Source organism: Ochotona curzoniae, unplaced genomic scaffold (assembly GCF_017591425.1).
Source record: "Ochotona curzoniae isolate NIBS_2020 unplaced genomic scaffold, NIBS_Ocur_1.0 scaffold_1852, whole genome shotgun sequence".
Taxonomy (NCBI): Eukaryota; Metazoa; Chordata; class Mammalia; order Lagomorpha; family Ochotonidae; genus Ochotona; species Ochotona curzoniae.
Window position 1 is genome coordinate 37,690,990 of NW_024467087.1, and position 12,206 is coordinate 37,703,195.

Consider the following 12,206-nt stretch of genomic DNA (forward strand, 5'->3'; position numbering starts at 1 on the left):
CAAGCGTCTTTGGTGTTCTTGTTTATGTGGGCCAATCTTACTGGTGTTAGGTGGTACCTCATCGATGTTTTAATTTGGATTTCCCTTATTGCTAGGGAGCTGGAACATTTTTTCATATGTTTGTTTGCCATTTGGACTTGTTCCTTTGTGAAATGTTTGCCCATTTCCCGTGCCCATTTCTTGAGTGGCTTGTTTGTTTTGGTTTTTTGGTTGTTTTGAAGTTCTTTGTATATCCTGGAAATTAGCCCCCTATCGCCTATATCGTGTGCAAAGATCTTCTCCCACTCTGTGGGTTGCTTTTTTACTTTGTTGATGGTTTCCCTTGCTGTACAGAAGCTTCTTAGTTTGATGAGGTCCCATTTGTTTATTCTGTTCTCAACTGCTATTGCTTTTGGTGTCCTTCTTAGAAAGTCGGTACCTACTCCTAGGTCTTGCAGGGTATTTCCTACATTTTCTTGCAAGAGTTTGAAGGTTTCTGGATGTAGGTTTAGGTCTTTTATCCATGTAGATTGGATCTTAGTGTATGGTGATAGATGTGGGTCTATCTTTTTGTTTCTACAGGCTATCAGCCAGTTGTCCCAACAACATTTACTAAAGAGTCCTTCCCACTTGCTTAAGCTGTCATTGGTCTTTTTGTCAAAGATTAATTGGCTGTATCTGTGTGGATTCCCCAAAAAGGAGAGAATTTCTTTGGCTATTCTGTTTCTTGTGGTTCCATATGAATTTTAGGATTTTTTTCCTAATGCTGTAAAGAATATCACTGGTGTTTGAATAGAGATCACATTTAATCTATAGATTACATTAGACTGTACAAACAATTACATAGTGCTAATCCTACAAAAAGGAAGATCAGTTTTTGTTCTAGGTGATTTGTAAATATTTTATGATGTTCATTGTAGAGATCTATCACCTTTTGGGTTAAATTTGATTCCAAGTACTTCGTTTTCTTGATATCTATAGTGAATGAAATTATTTCTTGATTTCCATTTCCTCAAAATTAGCATTTGTGCATAAAAATGCTAATATTTTTATATGTTGATTTTGTATTCTGTGACTTTCCTGAGTTGGGTTATCAGTTTTTAAAAGCCTTTAGGTTCTTCCAACACAAGATTATGTCATCAGCAAACATAAATATTTTAACTAACTCCTTTGCAATTTTGATGTTAAATTTAGTAGATAACATTTATGAGAGTTATTGCATTCATTTCCTACTTGGAATTTGTATGTAGATTAGCTAGCAAAAGAAGCATAAATGGTAATAGTGGAGCCAAAATTTGCCTAGGACTGAGGAATCTCCTGTGGTGTAGGAATTTTAATTTTAAAACCAGAATGATCCTTGGAAAATCAGAAAGAGTTCGTAACAATAGGCAAGGGTGAAACATCAAGGAAAATATGGGCACTGGGTATCTGGGTGGAAATGGGGACTTCTAAAAGGAAGCAGATCCAAGAACTCATTTAAGGGGCCAGTGTGTATCGCCAGCATCCCATTTGGGTACTGGCTTGAGTCCTGGCTGCTCCAGAACCCATCCAGCTCAGTGTTAATGCAGGTGGGAGAGCAAGAGAAGATGGCTCAAATGCTTGGCTCCCTGCCACCCGTCTGAGATAACCGGATGGACTTCCTGGAACCTGGACAGAGTCCTTTTGTGTAGGTTTAGAGAGTGAGCTAGCACATGGAACACCTCTTTCTCCCTCTCTCTCCCTCCTCCACTCACCTCTTTCCCTCCCCTTCTCCCTCTATCCCTCCCCCTCTCCCTCTGTCCCTCACTATCTCTTCTATTCCATCTATCTCTCTCTCCTACAAAGAATTACAGATACATATTTATGGTATATCTTTTTTACTCCTGTTCTCCGGAAGATAATTATACCATTTCTGGCTTTTCCAGAGGTAGTTTTTAAATTTATAATTTACGAATAATAGTTTCTACCGGTTTTTTGAAAGTCTCATCTTATTGAAGACACACTGTGAAAAGAAAATTCTACAATTTAGGATTTTAGAGTTGGGTAAGAGAAATAAGTAAAATAGTGAGACAATAGCTTTGAAAGTAGGCTAGGATTTCTGGATGGATTATCAAGGAAACAGGTTCTAATACTGCATGTGTATGTGTGTGTACAAGTTGGGTTGTATAATGAGAGACGCTAAATCTGAGGCTCATTCTTTGGAAAGTTTCATACAGCCAGAATTTTATATATATATATATATATATATATATATATATCTGAGTAGTATTCCATAATATTTCACATTTTCTCATAGTTTTTCACATAATAGTTCTGCATTTTCTCTATCTACTCTCCTGCCCTGCTGATGGACATCTGGGTTGATTCAATATGTTAATAATTATGAGCCGAGCTGCAATAAACATAGGGACACACATAATTTTCTCATATGCTAATTTCATTTTTTGGGGGGGCGTAAATTCCTACCAGTGGGAACGCTGATTTCAAAAGACCAACGTGAATTCATTAGTAGTGATAAGTTTAAACGTGCATTCATAATCCTTTCCCAATGTTCTACTCTATATAAGAGCTTGAAATGCCCAATAATGCAGTTTTCTTAATTTACTGGTGACCTATTAAAAAGAGGGAGTTTAAAGTAAAGTTGAAAAGAGAACAGTTCTAATAAACATATATGTTTGGAAAAAAAATCATATCTACTACATTTTCTCTTTGCAAATACATGGTAAGCAGTTTATTATGTTATGCTTATATTATTAAAACTTATGATCTATGACACATGAGGATGTGATATTCATAATTCCATAAATATATGAAACTTCATCAATTTCACAAATATACAAAATGTCATAAATATATGAAACTTAAATTTTCATAGAAAATATAATTAAAAGATAAGTTTATCTTGAGAAAAACATCACCTAGAAGAAGCTCAATTTTATTTGTAGATATTTTAAATATGTTTACTATGGCTTATGACCACAGTTCATCAGGAAATAATTGCTTCCTTGGTCAGTTTTCATCACCTATTGAACTTTAGGAAGAGAAAAACAAGCAGTTCCAGAATGTAGCATATAAAGTATCTTTAAAAAGATGATGGACATCGAGCTGGCATTGTGGTATATTGGGTTAAATTGCCACCTGTCATGCTGGCATTCCAAATCAGAGTGTTGATTTAAGTATTCCTGGGCTCCCAATCCAGGTACATGCTAATGCATGTGGAAAGACAGTAGAGCATGGCCTAAGTATTTGAAACCCTTGCACCCAAATGGGAGGCTTGGTTGCAGTTTCAGAATTCTGGCTCTGGCCTGATTCAGCACTGGCCATTAATGATCCAGCAGATATACTTTCCTCTCTGTCTCTCCCCTTTTCTCTCTCTCTCTCTCTCACTTTGCCTTTCAAATCAGTAAGATAACTCTAAAAAAGGATGGTGGACAATGTATTTTATAAAGAAATTATGCATAAATTTCAGAAATTTTTGCACCACAGATAAATTTATCATTTGACTTTATTTCTGTGAACATTATCAAGTTTCTTTAACTAAATTATTTTGCTTTCATAGCTTAGCTGGAAATAATGTTTTTATATAAAGATTTATTATTATTATTTTTTTTTTTGGAAAGGCAGATATACAGAGAAAAGGAGAGACATGGTTCATTCCCCAAGTGGCTGCAACAACTGGAACTGAGCCAATTTGAAGCCAGAAGCCAGGAGCTTCTTCCCGGTCTCTCACCATCCTTGATTGCTTTCCCAGGCTTCAGGCAGGGAGCTGGATGGGAAGCGGGGACACCGGGATTAGAACCGGCAGCCATATGGGATCCCAGAGCATTCAAGGCTAGGACTTTAACTGCTACACTGCAGTGCCAGGCCCTGGAAATAACTTTTTAAGTAAGCGCTGTATCTTCTGACTTCCTAAGCTTATTACGTATAATATTGACAGGCTGGAGGCTGAAGAAAATCCATGGTGACAATTCAGCTTTAAATAAAAGTAAAACCATTCAATAATTGAACATGAGAACAAGGATGGAAGTGGATCTAATCATAAGAAATGTTATTAAAGATTCTTCTTATGCTATCATGTTTACTTTATAGGAAGGCAGCTAGACAATATTCAGAGCAAAATAGTAAAAAATAAAGTGGGATTTCATTTTTATCTGAGAACAAGCTATGAGGATGAAGATTCTGCTTGAAAGGCAATAAATAACTGGAATCTCATCTTCAATGGTTGTTATGGGGAAATATTTAATTGTAATTTTGGTATATAGAGACTGAATATGTTAGTGTGTTTTAAATGAAAGCAGTAGAAACTTTATTGAACATAATGAAAATCTTTATTGCTTTCAAGTTATAGACAGCAAGCTACTGGAAACCAGACTACTTCTTAGTCTGTTCCAGGTTTAAAGGATTGCATCATGGGTAGGGGTTGTGTCATAATGGTTTATACCACTACTTGGAACACCAACATCTGTTTCTAGAGTATCTGATTTGGGTCTATTTCTGCTTCCGGTCCAGCTTTCTGCTATCAAGCCTGGGAGGTAGTAGATGATAGCCTAAATAACTGAATTCTTGTGACCCACATGAAGACCTGAATGGACTTCCTGGCTCCAGGCTTTGGATTGTCCCACCTGTGACTGATGTGAGAATTTTGGAAATAAAACAGTGGATGAATGATCTGTCTTTCGCTGTCTCTTCTCCACCCCACTCCTGTTATAAATCTGTCCCTCTCTGTCACTCCGCATTTCACATAAATAATTTTGAATTTGCTTCAAAGCTGGCTTTAGGAAAGTGTTCGATTTACAAGTAATTTAATACAACAATTTCTTAGGAATATTGTATACATACGACAAAACACATGAAAGATTGATAATATTAGAACTAAAAAAAAATACTTTGTTGATTGACTTCAAGGAGACTTGATAACCTCTTCTAGAACATTTTCTCTCTGACTGCCTGATGCTCGGAGGATAGATCCTCTAAGTTCCATCTAATTCTTGTCATTTTCTAAAGTTTCAGTAGGAACTAAATTTGTTTGGATCAGGTAGAAACAATTTGGTTACTTTTTTCACTGGCAGAATTTTAAATATGCACACTTTTCATAATTTGTGTGATAAATAAGCAATTGTATATTTTGATTTATCTCTTTTAATGATCATAATTAAATATGATTCATCACTGTAGCTTCATCAATAAATCAAAATAGTTCATGAGGCAAAATTATCTGTCTTACACAACCACTCATGCATTTTTAGAAAAAGTTAGACAAAAATATTATACAAAGAAGGAAAAGTTTACATCCCAGTGTCACAGTACCTTATTTTCCAAGAATACAGTTGCCATTTTCTTCATATTTATGGGATATGTAGAGATAATTCTGGGACATCAGTTTCACTTTTTGTAAGATGATGCTCAATGTCCTACCTGTGACATAGGATATTTTGAGGACTGGATAAGTTGCACATTTAGCATACTGCTTGTTGCTTAGGAAGAGCCAAATGTATGCTAATTCCATCTTTGATATATTATTGGTTAGCACAATCTTAGGTTATGTTTGAGGTAGTGTTGCAATAATGATGCTTGTTTAATTTGTAGTCAGTTGCGTATCTAATTTTAATGAGGACTATTTGTGTGCGTGTGTGTGTGTGTCCAAGATTATCTTTTCTTGTTGTTAGGTCATATCCCTAATAATTTATGCCTCCTGTGACTGGCACTATTTCTACTTAATAGAACCATTTTAGCAGTATATCAATGTCACTTTTCATGTTATTTCTGTGTCCATAATTCTGCCTGTTTTAACATCATATGGAAATTGGATTAACACAGTTTGCTAGTCATGGAGACTTGAAGTAAAACCATATCCATTTGCTTGTTCATGACAAGCTTGTTCCACCCAGCAATTCCCAGATATGAAATAAAGGACTGTGAAAGAAGGTGGAACATATTAAATTGTTTTGTACCTTGAATTATTGTTGTGACTTCACATGGGCCCTAGACACCTATTTCCAGTGTTACTTTTATGGCTAAAATAGGTTGTTCATAGATTGCTTCTGTTCTTCAGCTAGCCAATATTTATTAATGACAAGTTTATTCCTGTGCTATAGGGACAACTTTAGTTCTTGGGATGTGAATGCCATTACAACTAAACAACTCAGTTAAATCTTGTCACATATGTATAAGAAATCTAAAATCATGTGTGATATTTAGCTGCTCAATTTTAATCTGGTTAAAGAATTCAAAAAAGTCATTTTAGTCGTTTTCTACTTTCTATAAAAGGTAAATATTTTAAAGCAACAATTATTCACTGCAAATTGTTTGTGTTTAACATATCTTCTTAATAACTAATTGCTTTTATGTAGATAATGAAACAATTTAAGAATAACTTATTTACTTTCGCTATAGCAAATAATTGCCCAAAAGTTCAATTCATATTATGTAAAGAAATTGGGAAACTGGATGTACATCAGTTGATCTAGTTTTAAGAGCATTTATTCTTCAGTTGATTTAGCATAGTAGTTAAAAAATGAAAATTAATGCCCGTGATAACTAGGAAGGTAAGTGTAATCCCTTTATTTTTTTTTTGCCATAAAGTATTAGAATGCACATAGATTTGTTCTAAACTCTATTACATTCAGATCACTATCATGTCATATAGAAAACACAGATCAGAGCACTCAAAATTTAGCCATAATATGAATTAATGCAAGACACATTTGATCTCTGTAAGAGAAAAAATATTTCACTAGAGAATAATAAATAATGAGGTAGAGTGCTTCTGAAATATTATTTAGGGTTATTAGAGGCCACAGGCAAAGAAGAGGTAGTGGCAGTACTGCTTCTCCCTTGTGTTAATGAGAAAATAATTGTTTGAGGATGTCTTTGGTTCCAAGCTAAATCCCAGCAGGGAGAGCTTTGAAGATTTGTTCTTCATAGCCTTTGAGAGAGGACAGCATTAAAACGACTTTAGAAAGATGTTAATAAAAGTGTTAAAGTTCTCACATTCGAAATCTTTTTTAGTAGAACAAAATGCATTCAAATAAATTTTCATTTGTATATAGATTACGATATTATTTATTGAAGCAGCCATTGAGTGTGCATTGTAATGTTTGTAATGTAGGACCTATGTGGAATTTTTTAAGACTCTTGATTCAGTTAATAGAGGAGCCATTTTATTTCTGCCTCAGCGCACCAGGATGCTCTACTGTTAAACAGCCTCTCATTGATCTCTTTTACTCTTCAAGATTTGATGCCTATATAAATGTTTCAATAAGTGATGAAACTCTGTAATTTTCTTTCTTCAGAATAAATATAAACTACACCTGTTTATTTCAGGATTCTAGTTGAAGACTTCAAGAAAGAAAAGGGTGGATGGATTTTCACTTGACTTATCCTTCTCAATTAATTTACATTTTGTCTAGTCTGGTGACTTCTGCCTTTGTGTCTTAGATGTGCTGAAAAGGAGATCGACCTACATTGAAAGATATTTATGTTTTGTGAAGATTCAATTAATGCAGGTTCCTGCTAGAAGTTTTTTTTTTTCCTTGAACTTGAGTTCAAGGAGAAATAACAAATAAGAAAACAAAGTTGCATCTGTAATTTTTTTCTAACAACTTCCTTGATGTTTCTTGAAGTCAGCATAAATTTGGTTTTTCACATCATATTCACACACTTACACAGTCATAATTAATAACCAGAATGTTGGTTTGGAGATTTTTCATGATATAAACAAACAAAACAATGTTTGCTATGTAAGCCACTACATTTCAATTATTTTCAATATGCTTTACTTACTACAGCACAAAAATGAATACCTGTTATAATGATGAACAGCTTGAAATGTTGTAAGAAAGAAGGATTTCAATAACTAGAAGACTCTGTTGCCTAAGCTTTTTGGGGTCTGCTAAACATCCTCAAATACAGAACCGTTAGTGGTTAGTGTGGTTTTAATTGGATGTGGATCCCAAGACACATGAAAATCTTTAAAGCTTAAAGTTTCATTTCATTGGTATTGGGTTCATGTTAATGGTTGATAGACTAAAGTTACAACATCTGTAAAGTGGGCTAAATGTGAAATTTCAGGTCATTGGAAGCTTGCCCTGATAAGATGGCTCTGAGAGGATTTTATAATGTAAACCAGGTGTGCTTTATCTCTTTTTCTGCTTTTTGGATCAATATACTCTTGTCCTTCCACTATTTTCTGTCTTCTCCTGATTACTGAATCAATGGGTGGCCCATCTTGGAATGTGAGCCTATAAACTCTAAGTCAAAATTAGCCCATTTCCATCCTAACGGCTTTCTTTCATATATTTTAGAATAGTGAAATGCTGACAGATATACAAGTCTTATCTAGTGTACTGCCCCATAACCAGTTTTTATGAAGACTTATTCCTCAACAAAATTTTACAAACAATATTGAGACTGAAGTACAAGAAGTAGACCTGAAATCCAAGGACCTCAGTTCAAACATTGCTATTAACTAGCTGGGTACTCAGCTAATAATGGTCTCCAAGCCTCAGGATTTCTTTTTTTTGTTTCATTTATAAGATAGAGATGACAGTGCAAAAAGGCACAACCCTACTGTAGAGGTTAAATAAGAATATGTGCAAAAAGATGATCTGAAACGTGTAACATGACAGATTTTACATTTGTTATTCACACAATTGATATTTGTAGTGTTTTTTAATCATTAATTTTTATTTGGGGTATATATGGATAAGCAGAGGGAGAAAGGTAAACACCCATCAGTTCATGCGCAAAATGCTTACGACAGCCAGGTCTGGGCCATGCTGAAGCCAGAAGCCACTAATTTAATCTTGGTCTTTTATGTGGGTGACATGAACCTTAATATCTGACTCCCCCGCCTGTTGCGTTCAAGGGTACACATTATCAGGAAGCTGGAAGCGGGAGCACACATGGAACTTGAACCTTGGCACTTATTCCAGCCTGCATCTTATTCTTAACCAGTATGCCAGATGCTTCCCCAAAACTGATGTTGTAAAGCTTGCTGAATTTTACTTGATTTCACACTCTGCGGAGTATCCAAATCACATTGTTGCTTAACTTTTACTTGTGTGCTCAATTTTCTTGATAAACAATAAAAATACATATTAACACCTTGTTGTCTGATATGAATCAGTAAGTATCACCCCGAATATGATTATATTTGTGAAAGTTCAGAATTTGGGGTGGATGTTAAGTGACTATTTGTGATGCCTTCATCTGAATCAGAGTGTCTGACTTAGAATTTCTGGTGTTTTGTCTCATATATATCCCTCCTGGCTGCATTCTGCATTGATTTGATCCCCCAAATCCAGATGCCTTGTATTCTCTCCCACTATGAAGGTGTAAGGCAGTATATACAAATTAGTATGCTTCTGATTTATATTGCTTTGCTATATTGTATGGGACAGTGGCACAATGGCATTCTCTTCCTTCTGAGTAAGTTCATTTGGGTTCTCTAAGGTGACAGCGTTTAGTTTCCTAAGGGTCATGGAAAATGCCATTGTTCCCGTCTGCTTGTCCCACTATAGGAAACCAAGGAATTCACATCTGAGCACTAAGAGTTCATTGGTCTGTATTTAAAAAAGAATAATGGCAATGTTTATTGCTTCAATAATTTCAAGGTAATTGAGATCATATCCCGGAGAATGTTTTTGAGGGAATAAGTCTACAACACTGCTTTCACAAGAAGAAATAAAACTGATATTTAAATACGCTTTTGGGGTTAGAGAAATGGATCAGTTAGCTAACCTTCCCTTGCAAGCACAAGTATCCCATTTAGGCACTGGATTGTGTTCCAGCTATTTCACCTCCCATCTAGCTTCCTACTTGTGGCCTGGGAAAGCAGTGGAGGGAAGCCTAAAGCCTTGGGACCTGGCACCCGCATTGGAGACCCAGAAGAAGTTTCCGGCTTTGGATGGGCTCAGCTCCGGCAGTTGTGGCCATTTGGGGAGTGAAGCAGCGAATGGAAGATTTTTCTCTCTGGCTCTTCTTCTCTATGTAAATCTGGCTTTCCAATAAAATTAATCTTTTAAAAACATCTTTCATATTTCTTCCTGTAAGCTGTGACTTCAATGTTTGCTTTCATACTTCTGCTTTCATTCCTTACAAGTCATGTATAATATTGAATTGCCATTTATATATAATAGTCTAACCTCTATCAATGAAATTCTCTGATAATCATAAAGACTTGTTCTTTAGCTTTCATTTTCAATCTGTTTCCTCTTAAAAGCACTTGAAATAAAAGGGACAGGATTGTTGATAAGCAGTGAAATGTACTTGTGCTTTCTCTCTTCTCTTTGTTTATACTGGAGATGTTGATGAAAAAAGACAGATCCAAAGACTAGGCAGTAAGGAGCAGGAGATGTGTAAGTCATGGGTAATACAGACAATGAATGGCACCTCAATAATGAACGGTGACTAAACTCACGGTTATGCTCGATATTTAATGTGGCACATTTTTTACACCACTTGCTATTCCAGAAATTTTATTTCCTGTCCTCTTTAGGCAAGGAAGTTGCTTAAAGTGCTACGGGATTGCTGAAGTTGAAACTGTCTGTTTTCTTGCCTGAAAACTATTTGGTAGAGCCACAGAATGACAGAAGATTGAAGGAATATCACAGGTTGTCAAGTTGCTTCTGACAATTTTGCAGATGAGCAATTGGGTTACAGGGAGAGTGCAAAATGACCCCTCAAAATAACATAGCTGGTTAATAACAGAGAAGAAACTAGAAGCCTGTTTTTTTTTTTTTTTAAATCAGCGTAGAGTTCATTTCACAGCTATCAATATGTCTCATTTCTCTAAAGTAGTTACCGGGAAGTGAGTTCTGTTGATTTCAGATCTTCATTTTTTTTTTAAGAATGAAAATGTTTTGCATTCTCTTGCATGAATTTGTCTACCGTGTCTACTTTCCTAAACCCCTTGTCTGATGTCACTGCTTTAATTGTACCTTGTGCTTTTAGGTTCATCTTGCAGCATGTCCCGCCCCCACCTTCAATCCCCTTCTATTACATCAGCTATATTGACTTTAGAAGGAAAGCTGACAAATAAGGCATAGTTATATTCTTTAGATTGAAATCATCTGGTAAACACAACACACCATCACTTACTACACTTAGTACAAGAATCCCAAAGAAGCCTCATGATCCAATTCTTGAATATGCCCCGGGTCTCATCTTTTGTTGCCCTTTTTAATTCCTGCCATTTTTTTCACTGTATAGCATAGCTTTCAAAGAGTACCTGCATTGACCCCATTGTGCTGTGTGGGATTTTGTACATAACCTTTTTTTGGACTAATTTTCCCTTTTCTTGTATTTTTAGCTTCAAGAGCCAGAGAAATTCTTTCCTGTGGATGAAGTTTATCACTCAGCAAAACTAAATTATACTCGACTTGTGACGGTGTCATTTTTGCACTCTCGTTATATACTATATATCCCATAAAAGAGATTTGTCTAATTCTCATTTCTTTCCTTCTGTACACCGTGCTTGAATGTGGCACTCTATAAATAAACCCTCAGTGTGGCTGTGATAAATATGCTTTATAGTTCATGGTGATGGCCAAGTATTTAATTTAACAAATTTAGAGGTTCTTTATTTTAGTTGGGCTTTGTCGTTCTGGTTAATATACCTTTCAACTTTGTTTAAAAAATGTCACTCAATCATAATTTTGAAAATCTTTATAGGAGGCAGAAGATAATGAATTTATTTGGAAATTACATTTACAATACATGCTTACAACAGACAACTGCCAATTGTAACATAGTGCTTTTTAATAATGTAGATATATAAATGTTAGAGCTGCCTTTTAAATCCTTAGTACCTAAACCTTACATCAATATCAGAAACAAACATAATTAGATATCAAATGTGTGAAAATTTCTAGTACATTAGTACTTAGAGCTTCAATACATTTTCTTGGCATATAATGGACCAACATTAAGGGAATACAGTGTTGTTTATTCATTTTATGATCTGGAAAGAAACCTTATGCAATGGGATCACTTTTTGTGATAGCAACTAAATAGGTCTTTAAAGAATGTTATTTGTTTTATTGAAAAGGCAGGTTTACTGAGAGGACATGCAGAGTGAAAGATCTTCTGTCTGTTAGTTCACTCCTCAAGTGGTCGCAATGTCAGAGCTGAGGCAATTGTAAGTTAAGGAGCTGGCAGCTTCTTCTGGGTCTCATATGCAAGTGCAGGGTCCCAAGGCTTTGGGCCATCTTCTACTTCTTTCCCAGGATGTAAGCAGGGAACTGGAA